This window comes from Vombatus ursinus, unplaced genomic scaffold (assembly GCF_900497805.2).
Source record: "Vombatus ursinus unplaced genomic scaffold, bare-nosed wombat genome assembly UNPS02014809.1, whole genome shotgun sequence".
NCBI classification, from domain to species: domain Eukaryota; kingdom Metazoa; phylum Chordata; class Mammalia; order Diprotodontia; family Vombatidae; genus Vombatus; species Vombatus ursinus.
In genome coordinates, this window is record NW_020954587.1 from 4,236,160 (window position 1) to 4,256,360 (window position 20,201).

The window sequence follows — 20,201 nt, forward strand, 5'->3', positions numbered from 1 at the left end:
AATACTTAAAGGAATTAGTTGAGGACCGTGATGTGCCCCTTTCAGACTCAGCAATATCTAACAAAATGTTAAACAAAAAAAGTTAAAGACATATGGAAATTTAAAAAATGTATGTGTATATGCACATACAAACATATATACATACATACATATATATATCTATATATCTGTGTTTATGTAAGAATTGTAATAGAATAGAGAAAAAAAATCTAAGCTAGGCATATTGCCTTCACAAAAAGTGACAGTATCAAACACAACCTTTACTGACCATTATGTAATACAAATCATAATTAATAAAGGGCCTTTGAAGAAAGATTGCAACTTAAATGGAGAGTAAACAATTTAATTCTAAATAAGTGGTAGGTAAGAGAATGAATTAAGGAAATAATACTTTTTATTTTTTAATTGTTGGAGAGAGGAAGTGGGAGGGACAGATAATAAATGCTGTAAATAAACTAATAAAATTTAAAAATCAAACAAATAAAAAGATAAATAGTTTGCTAATTTGATTTTTAGATAGTGAGAGGAAAACTGAATTGCCAGCATCAAAAATTTAATAGAGGAACTCAGAAAAAATGAAGAAGAAATAAGAGAAATTATGAGAAACTATTTTCTCAAATTATATGCCAACAAATTGATAAGTTAAATGAAATTGAAGAATATTTTTAAAACTATAAAATACTCAAACGTGAGAAATAAGACAACACTCAGAATAAGAAAGAGTTAATTTAGATAACAATCTCAGAAAAAGAAATTGCTCAAGCCATAAATGAACTCTTAAAAGTAGGGATTGGGGTTGGGGAACCCAGGAGTGAGATGAATTCAAAAGTAAATTTTATCAAACATAAGAATAATTAATTGTAATATTGTATAAATTGCTTATAAAAATAAGAAAAGAAGTAATTCCACCAAATTCCCTCTATGATTCAAATATGATGATACCTAAGCCAGGGAGAGAGAAGATGGGGGCAGGGTGGGAAACAACCTAGCGACTGATATCCCTAATGATTATTGATACGAAAACATTAAATCAGCTATTAGCAAAGAAGCTACTGCATATGTGTAAAAGAGGTTACACATAATGACCAGATTGAATCTATACCAGGAATTCAGGTTTGGTTCAATTTTACGGGAAAAAACCCTCTAAAGATAGTAAGTTATATTAATAACAAAATAGTAAATAGCATGATTATATCATTAAATCTAGGAAAACTCAAAATAAACTTATTTCTGTAAAAAAAAAACACACTAAAAAAGCAGAAGAACAAATGGGCTTTTTCTTAAAATGCTAAATTTTATCTATCCCATAACAAGAACCTGCATTATGTTGCTATTGTTGCTCAGTTTCAGTCGCGTCCGACTCTTCACGACCCCATTTGGGGGTGTCTTGGCAAAAACACTGGAATGATTTGCCATTTCCTTCTCCAGTTCATTTTACAAATGATGAAACTGAGGCAAACAGAATTAAGTGACTTGCCCAGTGTCTGAGGCCAGATTTGAACTCAAGAAGATGAGTTTTCCTCCAGGCTGGGCACTCTGTCCACTCTACCATCTGGCAGGCCCATTATGTGTAATACAGAAACTATAGAAACCTTTCCAGTAATATCAGGTTTAAAGTAAGGAGGTCAATTAGTATCGTTATTATTTGATATAGTACTAGTATTGCTACTTATATAAATTAGTCAGGAAAAGAACCTGAGGGAATGAATCTAGACAAATAAGAAATATAATCATTGGTTTTTGGATATGACGGCATCTACTACTTAGAGAATCCCAGAGATTTAACTAAAAATTTAATTGAAACGATAACTTCAGCAAAGTAGCAGGATGTTGAACAAATCGACATAAACCATCAGATTTTCTGTACGTTACCAATAAAACTCAACTGGAAGAGAAAGAAAGTGAAATTCCATTTAATATGATTACAAAATATAAAAAATATAATAGTGATAATAATAAACACTTATATAGTATCTTGATGCTTGAAAAGCATAAATATCCTGCCATTTTACCTTCACAACAACCTGCAGAGGTAGATATTTTTACAGATGAGGAAACTGAGACAAAGGAAGTTTAAGTGACTTGCTCAGGATTACATTATTAGTAAATATCAGGAGTCAAATTTGAACTCAGCCTTATTGATTCCAGGTCTAGGACTCTATCCTTTGAGTCATGTGGGTAAAATTTGTCAGTGCTGGAACAAACCAGAACCAGAACCAAAACCAGAACCAGAGCCAAAAACTTAGGAATCAGTGAGGTTTTATTGAGTTCACCAGCAAGGGAGCCCCTCCTACATGGGCAGAGACTCCCCAAAAGAACCAAAGGACAAAGATTATATAGGTTTCAATTTAGACAGGAAGTGACTTGGGTATGGGGTACCTCAGGATTGGACAGGGATTGTTGCTGGGGGCTGGCAGGGTAGGAATAGGGGAGATGGTATCCCTTGATTAGACAAAGGCTGTTGTTTGGCCTAGTAACAGAAAACCTCTTCTTCAGGTCAACTATTACTTGTAATCCCACCCTAATAGATGGGACTGTCCTTGCTGTTTCAGCAGTAAGGAAAATTAAAGACAGGATGGGGTTGTAATACAAACAGGGTCAGTGGCAAGACAGAGGAACAATAGTCAGACTGGAGTTGCGTTAGCTTTCTCTGCTACCCATAGTGACCTATCTGTCTGTATACACACAAAGACTGCATGAACACAACTACAAATCAGTCTTTACAGAAATAAAGGCAGATCTAAAAATTGGAAAGAAATTAATTGCTCATAGTTGGCTCATGTCAACATAACAAAAATGCCAATACTAACTAAATTACTTATTTTAACACCATACCAACCAAGCTACCAAACTGCTTGTAATCCTTTAATACCTCAGCTTTTAGAGGCAGCATGGCATAGTGGACACAGTGCTGGGCTGGGCATCAGGAAGACCTAGATTTGAATCCTACCTCTGACACTTATTAGCTGTGTGACCCTGTGTAAGCAATTTAACCTCTCTGATCCTGAGAGTACTCATCTATAAAATAATGGAGCTGGACTCAATCACATGCAAGGTCCCTTACAGCTCTAAACACATAATCTTATCATCCTATGACTACTTTATAGAGCTAAAAATTAATAACAAAATTAATCTGAAGGAATGAAAGGACAAGAATCTTAAGGCAAAAAGTGGGAATTAAGGGAGCTTATCAGTACCAGATTTTAAACTATACAAAATTATAATACAGCAGTTAAAAAATAGAAAAGTCAATTGGTGGACCACATTAGGTATATTCAAAATAAATGAACATTACACCATAGCATTTGGCTAAATCCAAAGATTCAAATTGCTTTGGTGAGATAAGGATTCCATTTGATAAAAACTACTGGCAAAAGTAGAAAATAGTATATGACAGAAATCTGGTTTAGAGAAATGTCTCATATCTTATATTGTGGTAAGCTTCATATGGATACATGTCATGGATATAAAAAATCACATCGTAAGCAAATGAGAAGAGCACAAAATAAGAGTTCTTGATTAAACAATGGATAGAGAGGATGATCACAAGATATGAAATGAATAGTTTGGACTTTTAAAATTGAAAAATTAAACTATGTAAAAATGAAAAAAATTTATTCTGTAAAGTTGAAAATCTTCTTGCACAAACACAATCAATTCCATTAAAATTGAAAGTAAAACAGTTGACTAGGAAAAATCTTAGTAGCAAGTTTCTCTAATAAAGGTCTCATTTCTAATATATATAAGGGAATAATTCACATTCATAGTAATTAACAATAATTCACAAAATAGGAGTGATTTCCCAACAGATAAATGGTCAAATAATATGAATAGGTAGTTCTTAAAGGAAAAAAACATCAAGTTATCAATAGTGATAAGAAAATATTCTCTAAAACACTAATAAGAAATAGCCCACAGCCTACAGATTGCAGAGTCCCACGTGGGCCCAAACCAGATTAAAACATAATTGGGCAGTATTTAACAAAATGAAGAAAAATACAACAGAATGTAGATTATGTTAATATATGGTTTTCTTGGTCAATATGCAGCCCACAGGGCTCCTTATATATACTTTGGAAGCACCATTTCTATTTCAGTTTGACACCACTAGTCAATCAATCAATAGACATTTATTAAGTGCTTACTATGTGTCAGATGCTGTGCTAAGTGCTAGCAGAAGAAAGCAAAAGACAGTTTCTCCCCTCAAGGAGCTTGCAATCTAATCTTACACTGATCTAAGTCAACCTACTCATTCTATAGATGAGAAATCTGAAACTCAGAAATATTAAATTATTTCCTGGTGGTTATACCACTAATGCTCATTAATGCCAGAATTTGAATCCAGGTCTCCTGTATCTACATTCATTGCTTTCTCCACCACACATATCATGGCTACCTCTTATTTGTACCTAGTAAGTAAATTATAAAAGTTTGTTGAATTGAATTACTCCAGATTTACTTTCAGTTCTGTGAATTTTTAACCTCTCCTCCAAGCATCAATAGGGGTTATGATGTCAATATTCTAGGAGTGTGTTTCATAGTCTTTGATTTGGTTTTATTTCCCTTGCTGTGAAATCTTAAAAGGCAAGTTCAGGCAGCCACCTGCTTTATTCTTACTGAGATTGGGGTGGTGGTGTTCGTTAATGGTGCATCAGATGCCAGTGCCTATTCTGGGTGCCTGGAAATATTTTTGGTATGAAAGATGGCATTGATTATCATATTGCATCTATGAATGCCTCACCAATAGACTGGAACACTTACATGAATGTTGCTGGCTTTCATTCTTAGTGACTAACATAATTCACATGCTCATTTAAAACTTTAAAAATAGGTAGCAGTAAGTTTTGATTACCTCTTTATTTTGTAGATCATTTCTTTGGTATGAAAAGGCTTTGGAGGATATGATGATGAGAAGTAAGGCAGCTAAGTTTATAGCCCTGAGTCAGGACAATGTTAACATATAACATTTCTCAGGAAGCATTTTTTTTTTTTAGAATCTGGGGGAACTTTTGGTGGGTGTATTCTCTGAATTAGGATGACTCAGTTTCTTCTTTGGTTGTTCAGATGTCCAAAGTCCGTGATTTCTCAAGAGAAACAGACAATGTAGCACTAAAAGCAATTTTATATGAGAATGAAGCAAACAAATAATTATACTTCTGTACTCCAGGGAAAAATGATTTCATGAATGTAGGAACTCCCTTTAGGAAAGCAGATTGAAGCCCCTTAATGCCTAAGCAGAAAGTTTCATGGGAGGCTCTAGTGTCTCAAGGCAAAAGCAGTAAAAATATTCACTGCCTTGAAGCCTCTTGAATTTAGCTAGCTTTGCTGGTCTTCAGATGACAGATAAACTATCTGTTGCCAAGCCTGAACTTGAAACCTTTCCAGGTTGGAAGAGAAAATTCAGGGGTAAGAATAGGGTAAGCTCCTTGAGAGAAGGAAATGTTTCATTTTTGTCTTTGTATCCCCCAGTACCTCAAAAAGTGCCTAGCACATAGTACACTCTGAAATACTTATTGATTAATTGACATGACAGCTGTCTTCAAATATTTGAAAGGTTGTCACAGAGAAGAAACATTAGACTTGTTCTTCTTGGTCCTGTAGAGGACAACCAGGAAAAACAGGTGCAAGTTGCAAAGAGATAAATTTAAGCTTGATGTCAGGAAAATCTTATTCATACTTAGAGCCATCCAAAAGTGGAATGGGTTTCCTTACAGGAAGTCTTTGAGCAGAGGCTGTTTGATTACTTGTTGGATATGGTCAGTCAATTAAGGGTTAGTCAATCTGTCAGCAAGAATGTAACAAATGCCTACTATGTGCCAGGCACTGTGCTAAGTTCTGGGGATACAAATACTAGCAAAAATAAAGATAGTCCCTACCTTCAAGGAGCTTACATTTTTAATGGAGACAGGCATTAAAGAAAGGTAAAAAGGGATCAGGGGTGAAGATTGAGAAAATTGAATTGATTCTATTCTAATTGATTTCATTTTGTATTACTGCCAACATTTCATGTAATTACCCAAATCTTGTTTTATGTATCTCTGAGTTAAATTTAGAAGTTTGGTTTCCTGCTAGTCACTGTTTTATTCTTATGTCAAGGAAATCTGTTATCCTTGAAGGATGGAGGTGGATGCAAGGGATCTCGCCTATTATCTCTACAACAGTGTCTGTCTTTCAAGAAAGTCTGCTTTGTTGTCACTGTGACACTAAGTAGCCATACAGGTGGACAACACCAAGAAGTTTTCTATAGTGACAAGATGGCATTGAAGCCACCCTGGCTGCAGGGTCACCAGGCACTTAAGCCATTCTGGCTGCAGGACCCCAGCCATAGAAGATGCTCTGGCTGTAGGTGCTACAGAGCTGTGGAAGGGCTGGGGCCTTATGGAACCACTTGTGGGGAGAGTGAGGTCTGTGGAGAGGTCCACTTACGTTAAGTGAGAACTGGCTGTATCTAATTAGATGTTCTAATAGAATTTACTTACTTTTTAGTATTTCCCTGATTTATACAAGCTTTTCTCATTTTGCAGAATAGGAAAGAGTTAATAATAGGTAGTTCGTAAGTACCAGGTTAACTTTAAACTGCAAACTGTGAACCCGATTTGCTAAATGTTATGAAATTTTAAAATAACAAATTGGTTTATTGAGAAAATGGGATCTCTTCTTCAATTACAAACACTCCTTGCATAAGGGAAAATAGGTTTAAAAGTTTGTTTATAGTATAGAAATCATGTATGTGATTATTTGTGATAATGAAAATTATAAAGCTTTACCTAGAATAGTATATGTTGAAGTTACATCTTGAACCAACTTACTGAATTAATTAGCCAGTGTTTTTCTGTTTTTTTTTTTGAGTAAATAATCATATATTCACTAAGTAGAATTCCAGAATTTATTATATTCTTGATTTCTAATGATATATTTTTACACTAGGATGATTTTAAACTGGAGAAAAGAAGAAAAAAAGAAGAGAAGGATGTTGCGTGATTTTTTTTTTAAAACCTAGTAAACTTTTTTTATTGCTAACTGTAATGACAACTACATGAGAGAAATAATAATAACTATATGTAGCCCCAATCTATGATTAGAAAAACTTGTTATTTGAGGCAAATTCTCTTAGGATTGTAATTGGATTTTGATTTCAGTTTTGAATTCAGGTATAAATGTCTGAAGTATCATTAAATCAGAAATCTACCATTCAAGAGAAATGTTGCTCAAACGAAGTATGATCAAGGAAACGTTACAGGTAGATGTCTATGTCTGGAAAAAGTTGAGAGGATGAACTTGGCACACTCAAAGGTAGAATTCTCTTGACTTAGTTTCCCTATTGTGTTATTTCTTTTTTCCAACAGGACTGTTTTCTATCTATTAATCCTGAGCCTGGCTATGATACCATGTGAATAAGGTGGAACTTTTCTGTATAGTTGGCTGTTCTAAATAGTAATGATGACTCTTACCTGAAATCAAAGAGAACTAAGGATGCTTTTTTCTTGTTATACTTATGTTGAGTTATTCTATGCCCTTAGGCTTAGGCCTGGAGGACCGGTCTTGATGTTACAACCCTGTCCCTGCTTCTTCCTTTCATAGCAAATCTGTTTAACTATGGCAGGTAAAGTTGTCATTTTTAAAATATAATGAATCTTATTGCTGCACTACTCCAGCACCTCCAGCACTCCTATAATAGGGTGCAAGTGTGAAAGGTCTTACTGTTTTCAATCTAAATTGGCAGTCAATTCCATGTCCCAAGCAACTAAGTAAATGAGTTTTGGGTCTTGCTAATAGTTACATATTTGTGTATTAGATTAGGTCCTTGAAACACCTTATTCTTTCAGGATGATAGGGGGATGACATACTCCCAAAGGATGAATTAAGACTAAGATACAAAAAGACAAAGATGTAAAAATTTTCTAATTAAATGGACTAATAAATTTTGAGAAAACAACAGGATAAGATTTTTCTCTAAGAACTAGAAATATATATAATTAACTTCCAAATGTTTCTAATAAGATAATCAATTTTAAATATTGGATTAAGGATTTTATAAGTAAAACTGTGTTAGTAATTGTGAAGAAAGTGAAATTATTTTCCTAATTTGAAGTATCTGTGTGATAATTTTAAGGGAAAGAAGGGTCTATTTTACAAGTCACGCCCTCATAAATCCTTTAAAAAATTTTTCCTTCAACCTGTTGTTGCCAGTGTCTATAATATGTACAGTGTTTAGGTAAACATAGAAACAGCAAGTGGTATGTAATAACTGAAATTCTCTGAAGTTTTAGTTGAATTATGGGTTCTTAATTTGTTGTTCTTCTTACAGCTCTATTGGTAATATCTGAACTGGTTTTCACCACATAAGCTAGTTACTAGAAAAACAAATTTAGGAGGTCATACTAAATTATATTGAATCTTGCTACTGGTAGATTTTAGCAAAATTACCTATGATTCCCTGCAAGTGACTTGGAATCAGAGAAGCAAATCTGTTTAGGAAGATCCCCTTTCAGAGCTTCCCTGAAAACAAAGCCTATTCCAGAATGTCCAAGGGAAGATGTTTCCAGGGACCAGATGACTACATGACCAGATGACAAGATGAGATGTGCTGATTAATGGACATTGGAAGTGGGTTATTAGGCTACAAGAAGGCTTGATGTTAGTTAATATTGATGATCATTATTGAATTACTTTGACTTTTTGTTTCATGGTATCTATGTTTGCTGAGTTTTCTTGGTTACCTCGGGGACAGGTAAATTGTCCCTTTAAAATTATTCCCTGGTTTTAGATATTCTTACTTCAGCTTGTGCACTGATTAATCAGTCTTATTCTTATATTAACCAATCAGTGGAGACTGTTACCCGCCTTCAGGGAGTTTAACAAGTTGTAGCAAAGACACAACTATCTCACCCAGGGGATCCCTGGTGGACCTTATCATCCTCTGTCCTATCATTCTCTTCAGACTTTGCCTTAGCTGCTGTGTTAAAAACTGCTCTAAACTTGTGCTAGAAAAGTTTATGTTATAGTAGTATGTACTACTGATAATGACCACATTAAAAATTGTATAGAACTAGCTTATAGATAAGCGATCTATGGGAGACATGTCTCCCATTGATCAAAGGGGTGAATTGGAAATCGAGAAAATCAAGTTGATTCTATTCTGTAACTGATTTCACTTTGTGTCACTACCAGCATTTTGTGTAACTATCTCATCTATCTCTGAGTTAAATATGGAAGTTCAGTTTTCCTGTAAATCACTCATTGTCTTTGGTTTAAATTTAGAAATTGTTTTCCTGCTAATCACTGTTCTATTCTTGTGTCAAGGAAATCTGTTATTCTTGCAGTTGGTTGCCAGGAGGTCTAGTCTATTATCTGTGTAGTACCAACTGTCCTTCAAGAAAGCCTGGTCTGTCCCAATTGATAAATGGTCAAAGGATATAAGCAAAAAGAAGAAGAAATGAAAGCTATCTACAATCATGAAAAAATACTCTAAATCACTATTGATTAGAGAAATGCAAATTAAAACAACTCTGAGGTAACACACCATACCTATCAGATTGGCTGATATGATAGAAAAGGAAAATGAGAACTGTTGGAGGAGATGTGGAAAAATTGGGACACTAATGCATTGTTGGTGGGATTATAAACTGATCCAACCATTCTGGAGAGAAATATGGAACTATGCCCTAAAGGCTATAAAACTGCATGCCCTTTGACCCAGCAATACCACTACTAGGCCTATATTCCAAAGAAATCAAAGAAAGAGGAAAAGGCCTATATGTACAAAAATATTTATAGCAGCTCTTTTTGTCGTGGCAAAGAATTAGAAATTGAGGGGATGCCCATCAATTGGGGCATAACTGAACAAGTTGAGGTACATGATTGTGATGGAATACCATTCTGCTGTAAGAAATGATGAGCAGGATACTTTAAGAAAAACCTGGGAAGACTTACATGAACTGATGCAAAGTGAAATAAACAGAACCAGAAGAACATTGTTCACAGTAACAGCAATATTGTATGATGATCAACTGTGAATGACTTAGATATTCTCAGCAATACAATGATCCAAGACAATTCCAAAGGACTTATGATGAGAAATGCTGCCCACCTCCAGAGAAAGAACTAAAGGAGTCTGAAAGCAAATTGAAGCATTCTTTTTTCTTTTTTTTTTTTCTTGGTTCATTTGTATTTTTTTGGTCTACATTTTCTTTGGCAACATGACTAATATGGAAATGTTTTGCCTGGTTGCACATATATAATCTATATCAAATTTTTTGCCTTCTGAAGGAGGAAGTGAAGGGAGGGAGAAAATTTGAATCTCAAAATTTTTAAAAATGTTAAAATTTTTTGTTCACATGTAATTGAAGAAAAAATAAAAATAAAAAAAATCATTTAACCTAAAAAGAGAGAGAGACAGACAGAGAAAGTCTGGTCTGTTTTCGCTGTAACACTAACTAGCCATGTAAGTGGACACCTCCCATGAGCTTTCCATAGTGACAAGATGGTAGTTCTTACTAGCCTTGCATTACAAATTTCTAGCCAATAATATTGTCTGCCACATCTATAATACTTTGTGTTATATGTATTGTATATGTATATGTGTTATATGACTTTGTAACCAATCATATTGTTTCCTCCCATCTATGATGCTGCCTTCAAGTTTTTGGATGTTCCTCCTCTTGTACAGAAAAATAATCTGTCAGCCCTCATTCAGGGTCTTTGGCTTGCTGAGGAGCTAAACACCTCATTTGTTGGTAACTGCTACCAATAAATTGAATGTGCTTGGAATTTTGTTGTCTCAGTTTACCTTAATTTCAGTCATGACAGGAGGAGATAAACCTGGAAGAGGGTGTGGTGGTAAAGTCCAGAGAATCAGAATCAGAGCTGGGAGGGGAATGAAGAATGGCTGGCCCTGGTCCAAAATGCACACACCAGGAGAAATTCACTAATAGGAAAAAGGGGATGTGGAGGTGGAGGAATGTTCCAGGGTGACAAGACAGCTGGGGCATGGTGGTGAATTTCAGAGAGTAAGAATCAAAGCCTGGAAGGGTATGAGAGATGACCAACCTCAGGCATCTTCTCAAAGTGAAGGCACTGGGAGGAAGTCATCATTGGGTAAGGGGGCCACTGGTATGGATGTTCCAGGATGAGAAGGTCACAGGTATTAAGGGAAGTTCCAGGGTAAGAGGGTGACTGAGGAATTGTGGCAAAGTCTGAAAGTTCAGAACCACATTTGGGAGGGGAAATTTTTTCACTTATGAGCTAGACTAGATGGTTGCTGAGGTCCCTTTGACCTCCAAAATCCAGTGGTCCTGTGGGAGAATCTTCTGGAGTTTAGAATATGATTGACAACTCAAACCATATCTATAAGCCTGAATCTACTTTCCTTCTAGGATTGCTTCTGAGAAGAGATGTTTCTGGATTAGGAATTCTGACTGATTGGCATCGCCCTACTCTGTGGAGATAATGGACAATCCCCCCCGTCCCCATTAATGAACACTTTTAATATTCTTTGAAAACACAATTTTTTAAGGATGACTTCATCCCTTTTTCTCCTTCATTAATTCACTGCCATTCTTGAAAGCCCTTAAAGCAATGGGGGATTGGTAAATTTTCAACTCCCTTTCCTCCTCCCTGCACCCCACTCCTCCACATACACTTTGTTTAATGTACCAAAATTTTGTTTACTTCAACTTTTACTAAGTAGGGCTTGTCAGCACATTCTAGAGTGCTAGAGAGGAAGCTGTGGTTAAACTATGAAGGAAGCTGTTAATTCAGGCTACCTCTTCCAAATGAGAGCTGCCTCTTCACTATTCTTAGCACCTCTTGTCCTCATTGTTTAGGTTGGTTTTGTTCTTGGGCTAACTCCCAGTGAACAAAAGGGGAAACAGGTCGTCTTTGCCCAGGTCTCACCCTCACCCTCAACTCTCAAACTTATTATCACATGTTCAAGCTACCTAAAAGCCGAATGGATATGGTCAAGGTTACATAAAGGGCAGATACTGCAAAAGTCCAAGATACAGCCCAGTTTTTGGATATAGGGTATGGGAATCAACATGGTATAGTGGAAAGGGTAGAGGCTGTGGAGTAAGACAGAGGGTAAATCCTGCCTCTGCCTTGTGTTACCGTGGCCCAGTCACTTAATACCCCTGGACCTCAGTTTCCTCATTTGTAATATGAGGGCATTGGACAACATGACTTTAAGGTTTCTTCCAGCTGTACATCTATTACCCTCTAAACTATGATCTATTATCCCCCATCCTTTTATCCACACACACAATAATAGCAAGCTTTTACATAGTGTTTTAATGTTTGCAAAGTGCTTTACATATCTCCTTTGATCCACCCAAAAAAATCAAATCACCTTGCTAGGCAGGTGCTATTATTATTCCCATCTTAAAGATGAGGACATGGAGGCTAAGATAGAGTAAATTACTTATCTAGGGTCATACAGCACAATTGAATCAATTACTTTTTAGCTATCGGGCAGTGGCACAGTGGATAGAGCTATGAGCCTGGAATCAGGAAGTCTGAGTTTAAAACCAGCTTTGTATACTTATCAGCTGTGTGACCTTGGGCAAGTCACTTAATTTCTGCTTGCCTCAGCTTCCTCAACTGTAAAATTGGATAATAATAGTGTCTGCCTTTGAGGGTTGTTGTGAGAATGAAATGAGAAAATATTAATAATGCACTTGACTCAATACCTAGTAGATGCTATATAAATGCTTACTCCCTTCACTTCCCCTTCTCCCCCTCCCTACTATTCCTGCACTCCATAACCATCCAGTGAAATGCAAAGTTGGAGAGATAACTGACATGAATTAAGCATTGTAAGGTATATCAAGTGTTTGCATGCATGATTATATTTAAAATATTGACATTGTTATGGCTGTTATCATATGCATGTAGTCCCAGCATGGACTTGACTTCACACTAACTGTAGCCCATGGACCTGACATCTGACATTAAACCTGCATTCTCTCTCTCTCTCTCTCTCTCTCTCTCTCTCTCTCTCTCTCTCTCTTTCTCACTCTCTCTGTCTCTCTCTCCCCTCACTTGCCTCAGCCTGCCTTCACACCAGGAGTTCTGGATGTTTTCCTAGAATAGGAGCCATACATGACCTCAACCATACATGAGGTCATGACAAAATTCTCTCTCAGGATTCTACAGGTGAGTTTGGTATGAAGGAGGTATATACTGTTATTACTCACCATTACAGCTCCTGAGCCCCAACTGGTATTCTCATTTACACAAAATTAGTTGTTATGATATTATTATCTCAAACAAAAAATACCAAATGATAAGACAAAAGTAATAATAATAATAATATTTACTCAATAGAAGGCAAAAGGAGGAACAATCATAATGTTTATTTAGTAGAATATCAGAGTAGAAATAATCATTATACATAATAGCCTACCCATAGATCTAGGCTTTACTGTCCCACCGATGCACACAGTATCCATGAGGGAGAATGGGCAGACACAGAAATCTAGCAAGACAGCAGATGGTTCAGAGACCGATGTGCCCTAGGCAAATGGACTTGAGGTCCTGATGTCCTTTGTTCCTTTAGGAATAATCTGTACTGCAAGAAGTCATTTTTTGGCTAGCTTCTTCTCTTCTAGTCCTCAACGTTCTCCTGCTGGACAAAACCACTCTTTTACTGCTCTCTTAGGTCATGCAAGATTTAACTGAGTACTAAGGGAAAAAAATGTTAGACAAGCTCTTCTTCCAATTGGACAAACTGATAAGCTCCTCAAATCTGCGAAAATTGGGAATTCTACTCTCTCCAAAGTTATCGATGATTTTTTAATTGCTAAATTGAATGGCTTTTCCTCAATCCTCATTCTTCCTGACTTCTCTGAAGCTTTTGACATTATCAAATTTTTCTTTTTCATATCTTCTTCTCTTTAGGATAACACTATGCTCTCCTGGTTCTCCTCCTATCTACTCTCAGTCTTCTTTGCAAGATCTTAATCAATGTCATGCCCACTAGCCCTAGTTATCCCCCAAGGCTCTGTTCCTAGCCCCTCTTCTCTTCTTCTATACACCAGCTCACTTGGTGATCTCATTGCCTTCCATGGATTAAAATCTCATCTCTATGCAAATGATTCTCCATTCTTTTTATCCAGCCCTAAACTCTTTCCTGACCTCCAGTCTTGCATCTCCCACTGTCTATCAGACATCTTGAACCGGATGTCTTATAGGCCAGTGGTATCAAACTCAAATAGAAACAGTGGCCATTAAGTTGTTCTTAAGAATCCCTGTGGGCTTAGTTTTAAAATGTAATATTATCTAATATTTTAATTTCATATTATTGTATTTATTAATTTCATATTATTTTATTATCTAATACATTTTTATTTTGTTAAATATTTCCCAATTACATTTTAATATTGTTCTGGTCACACTTGGGAGTGGGCCATGTACCGCCCTAGAGTCTTTGTGTTTGACACTTACACTGTAGGCATCTTAAAATTAACATGCTCCAAACTAAAATCATCTTTTCCCTTCTTTCTAATTTTCCTGTTACTATCAAGGATACTAGATCCTCCTAGTCACTCAGATTCTCAATCTAGGCATCATCCTCAGTTCCTCAATATCTCTTACCCCATTTCCCATATGTAAGTAGTTGCGAATTCTGTCAATCCTACCTTAATAATATTTCTTGTATATGCTCCCTTCTCTCCTTTGACATTGCCACCACCTTGGTGCAAAGCTTTATCAGCTCACACCTAGACTATTGCCATAGCTTGCTGATTCACCTTTCTGCATCAAGTCTCTCCCCATTTCAGTCCATCCTCCCCTCAGATATCAGATTGATCTTGTTAAAGTGCAAATCTGACCATGTCACCATCTTATTCAATAAACTTCAGTGGCTCCCTATTATCTCCAAGATCAAATGGGCCGCTATGTGGTGTAGTGGATAGTCTGCTGGTCCTGGAGTAAGGAGGACCCACATTCAAATCCAAACTCAGATATTTACTAGCTATGTGACCCTGGGCAAGTCACTTAACCTCTGCTTGTCTCAGTTTCCTCATCTGTAAAATGGGGATAATAATAGCACCTATTTCCTCAAGGGTGAGAATAAAAGGAGATAATATTTGTAAAGTGCTTAGCACAGTGCCTGGTACATAGTAGGTGCCCTATACATTCTAGTTATTATTATTAAATATAAAATCTTCTGTTTGGCTTTTAAAGCCCTGCATAACCTTGCCCCTTCCACCCTTTCCAACTTTCTCATACCTTGTTCCCTTTGATGTACTATGATCTAGTAATATTGGCTTCCTTTCTGTTCCTGGCACACCACACTCCATTTCCTAACTCCATGTATTTTTTGGGGGGGAGGGGGCTAGGCAATGGGGGTAAGTGATTTGTCCAGGATCACACAGCTACTAAGTGTTGTGTGTCTGAGACTAGACGTGAACTCAGGTCCTCTTGACTCCAAGGCCAAAGCTCTGTCCACTGCCCCACCTCGCTGCTTTTTTTGATCCCCCTTAACGTTACTGCCTTCCCTCTGTTGATTATCTTCAGTTTATCCTGTATGTATCTTATTTGTATATACTTGTTTCTATGGAATCTCCCCCTTTAGACAGTGAGTTCCCTGGAAGCTGGGACTGATTTATTAGGGAGGAGAGAGGAGAGATTGCCAGACTTGACTTGACAGTAGAGATCAATAAGGCCAGACGGCTTTCACAAAGCAGCAGGATTCACCTCTATTCTGTATCAGACTTTTTTGTGACTCTTGAGTACAACATTTCTCCTCCTCCTCTTCGTCTCCTCCTCCTCCTCTTTCTCCTTCACCTCCTCCTCCTTTGCTAAAGCTTCCTCTTTGATATAGCATCATTTCTAGTTTTCTATGCTTCAAATCAGAACATGCTGGAGGTCAATAATTTTCATTATACAATAAAACTGAAGAAAATCCACTGTATTTCAGTTATGAATGAAACCATAGTAATCTTTTCATAGTCTCCAAACAATTCCGATTTTCCATCTTGTCATTTGTGAATTTTAAACTAAAAAATCAGCTCATGTAAATGAGCCAGTGGACCCCAATAACCTGCAGTCATTGTTACTACTGTGCCTTTAGAGCGGTCCTCCTAATACATCCATCAGAGGGCAGGTCATTTTCTGGTTCTCAGAATAGTCTGTCTCTCATCATTTTCTCTAAAATAGTGTGTTTCCTCACCAGTTCATCTGATCAGGTTTCTTTACACAAATGTTTGTCTTATGTCCCTTTCAGCAACCATACTATACGAAGGGGCAGTGCCTTCCACATGGATGACCAATAGCACAGGAAATTCGTCTCTGGCACACCAAGATCCTTCTTTAGTTTCGCGGTTAGCATTTAGTTGGATAACTTTCCACCTTCAACCCCAAACCCAAACCGAAGGCATCCAGGGTGCAAGATGCATGGAGAATATCACTGTATGGTCATGAAATATCAAGGCTGAAAGATGAAAAACATCATGGGTTCAGAATTTATTTGGAGGAGCTAGTGGAATTAAGAGGTGGAAGAGAAACATAAATAGTCTTACTTTGCCTCTGATCTTCATATTCTATTCCCATACCCACCATTGCAAGGAATAACAATGATTGAACAATAGTATATATGTGTGTATATATATATATATATATATATATGTACATACACACATACAAACATATGTATATATGTATACACAAGTAGAAATATTGCGTCTTGGAATAAAACAGTATTTACTGAGTTTGGATATGTTTTTACAACTATGTCAGATACTGTGTGAGATACAAGACAAATAAAATCATGGGGTATATTATGACAGGGGTGGGAAATTTGTGGCCTTGAGGCCTCAAGCTCCTCACCCCTGATAGAATCTCAGAGTTATTAGGGACCACAAAGTTTGCTTGGTTTATCTCTCTTCTTAAGCAGGGATCCCATTTATAATGTCTTTGCCATGTGGTCATCCAACTTGAAGGTCAACTTGGGGAGCTTACTATTCCCGAAGTAATCCATGTCCCTACTGTAATTATTTGAATAATTTCCCTTCCATGAAGCCAAAATCTGCCTTTCTGTTGGTATTGATCTGAGTTCTGACTCCCAGGGTTAAGCAATATAGTTCAAATTCCTCTTCATTACGGTGGCCCTTCAAATACTTGCTGATGGTAAACATGTATACAGTGCAGGACAAAGCCCATTCTTGCAAGGAGCTTTCCATCTCTTTGGGGAGAGAAAACCAATCAATTGAAACAAACAAATATAATACAACAAAACAAACAAGTATAATACTATGTATATTTATGTGGAAAACCATGTCGCTGAGCTGTCCAACAATGCAATGGACTTCCTTAAAAAAAAAAAAAGTAATGAGGCAGCCAAAAATTCCTATTTGAATCTATGCATCTTGGTGAGGTATCTTTTTTTTCAGTTATGATATTCTCTAAAACCAAAGATTGCAATAAAATGAACTTAGAATCATGTACATGTAAATAATTTATAAATAAATAAAATATACATATGCAAAAATAGTAGTGAGCTCTCTGTCACAGTATTCAAATAGAGTGCTGGATGACCATTGGTCCAGGATAATATGGAGGTCATTCTGCACTGGGTGGGAAGTTACATTTGATGACCTATAAGACCTTTCCAACACTAGGATTCTAGAATGATAAATTCTGTGGGATTTTAGAGAAGTGAAAATCTACCGTCAGCAGAGTCATCAGTAAGTGCTTTATGAAGGCGGGTGGACTTGAGCTGAGCCTTTAAAGTGGGAAGGGTGTGAGTAGGTAGAGATGATGTGAAGGTAGTGTTGATCTCCTAAGTCCTGTTCCACCCGTAGAATTGTAGGTATGATGCAACTCAAAACTTCCTTTGTGCTCACAAAATCCATTATGCTGGATGCCTGGGAGTTCAGATGGCCTTGGTGACCTATGTGACGCTTACCCTGGGCCTTACTTGTTCCATCATATGTTCTTACTATGGAATGAACCATCTAAGTCTTAGCCTTTGATCTAAGTAAAAGACCATAGCTGCAGCTTAAAATTAAAGAACCCCCATTCCAGCCCATAGTTTCTCCAAAATATCTTCGATTTATACCCTTTTGTGATTTCCTAAGCACTAGAGATAGCTAGGTGACACAGTGGATAGAGTGCTAGGCCTGGAGTAAGGAAGACCTGAGTTCAAATCTGGCCTCAGACACTAGCTGTGTGATCCTGAGCAAGTCACTTAATCCTGTTTGCCTCAGTTTTCTCATCTGTAAAAATGAACTGGAGAAGGAAGTGGCAAACCACTCCAGTAGCTTTGCCAAGAAAACCCCAAATGGGGTCACAAAGAATTAGACACAGCTGAAAAACGACTCAACAACTACAACAACAATTTCATATTATTACCTTAGAAGTTATTGGGTCCAACCCTCTCAATTTACATATGAGGAAACTTGAGGACTAGTTAGGTGACATGATTCGCCCAAGGTCACAAGACCGGTAAATGGCAGAGCCAAATTTTGCACCTGCGTCATCTGATTTTGAATCCGGCAACTGCTCTATTCTACTCTATGGCTGTCCAACAATGGAATGGACTTCGTTAAAAAAAAAAAAAAAAAAGAGTAATGAGGCAGCCAAAAATTCCTATTTGAATCCATGCATCTTGTTGAGATATCTTTTTGCAGTTATGATATTCTCTAAAACCAAAGATTGCAATAAACTGAACTTAGAATCATGTACATGTAAATAATTTATAAATAAGTAAAATACACATATGCAAAAATAGTAGTGAGCTCTCTGTCTTAGTCTTGGTCTTGGCCCAGCTTAGTCTTGGCCTAAGCCTTACTTTCTTGATTCCATAAGAAATTGGTACTCTTTTTCTAGGTCCTCTGACTAAAGAGGTTGAGTTGCTCTCCTCCTGGCTTCTGCAGAAGTACTAAATCTTTTTGGACAATGTTCTGAAACGGGTACTAAATGAAAACCAAGGCAAATTTTATGGAACATCTAACTGACTGTCAGAAATTCTGTTGTCAGCATCCCTGTCCTTGGATCCCACAAATTGAAAAGGAAGTAACCCCGTACTGAAGTATATATAAAAACCCAGGGCAAACCCCATTCAGCCTTGATAGTTTGGAATTTCTTATAGGAAGGTTAGAAATTTCTAGCTTTGGGTGGAAAATGTAATAAACTTTCTAAATTGAAAAAAAAAAGAATTTATTAAGTGCCTCTAGAAAGAGCAATCTACACTCAATACTTCCTTCTTACTCACTTCAATTTGGCTTTTGTCCCCAGTGCTTTGTTGAAAATGCTCTCACCAAGGTCACGAGTGACCTCTCAATTGCCAGATCCAATGGCCTCTTCTAAGCCCTTATGCCTCTTGACCTTTCTTTTTAGCATTTGACATTGTTGACGCCACCTGGATAGATACTACTCAAGAGAAGAGTTAATATTTAACTCTACCAAACTCACAGTTCTTTCTTAGGCTGCTATGATAATTCCATTGATAGAAGGAGAGAAATTGAAGAGAAAAGGAAATCAGAATTTAGCCTCGATGTTCTTAATGTTGAGGCATATGAATGTGTAAGTTATTTTTTTTTTTATGTTTTGATAACTATTTCAGTATAACTGGCTTCTTTTGCAATCCTTTGCATTTTATTCTATGCATTTAATAACATTATTCTGAGAAGTTCATTGGTTTCAACAGACCAAAAAGGAGTCCATGACATACAAAAAAAGGCTAAGAACTCCTGATTTCATTTGAGAGATTCAAAACAATGCAAATAAGATACCCTCTCTAACAGAATGAACATTTTAACATTAGGTGAGTTCAGAGAGGTCATCTAGTTTCAACTGTTTGAATCAAATTGATTGACCAATTAAATCACCGATTAAATTGAATATTGAATCACCAATTAAATAATCACTCAGAATTTCCCTAATGACCCCTCATGAGGCCTCATGAGCCTGCTCCCTGACAAGGCAGTTTGTTCCACCTTCAGATATTTTAAAAATCAGGAAATTTTTCTTTACATTGAATGGAAATCTCTCTCTCTGAAACTTTCACAAATTGTTCCTAGTCCTCTCCTCTGGGCCCAGGCAAACGAAGTCGAATCCATTTTTCAAATGATTGCCCTTTAAATACAAGAAGACAGCTCTCATATTCCCCATAAGTCTTCTGGGGTTCAGGTTAAACATCCCCAGGTCCTTTTAGTGACCCTCATTTTTCATGATTTCGAGGTCCATCACCGTTGTAGTCA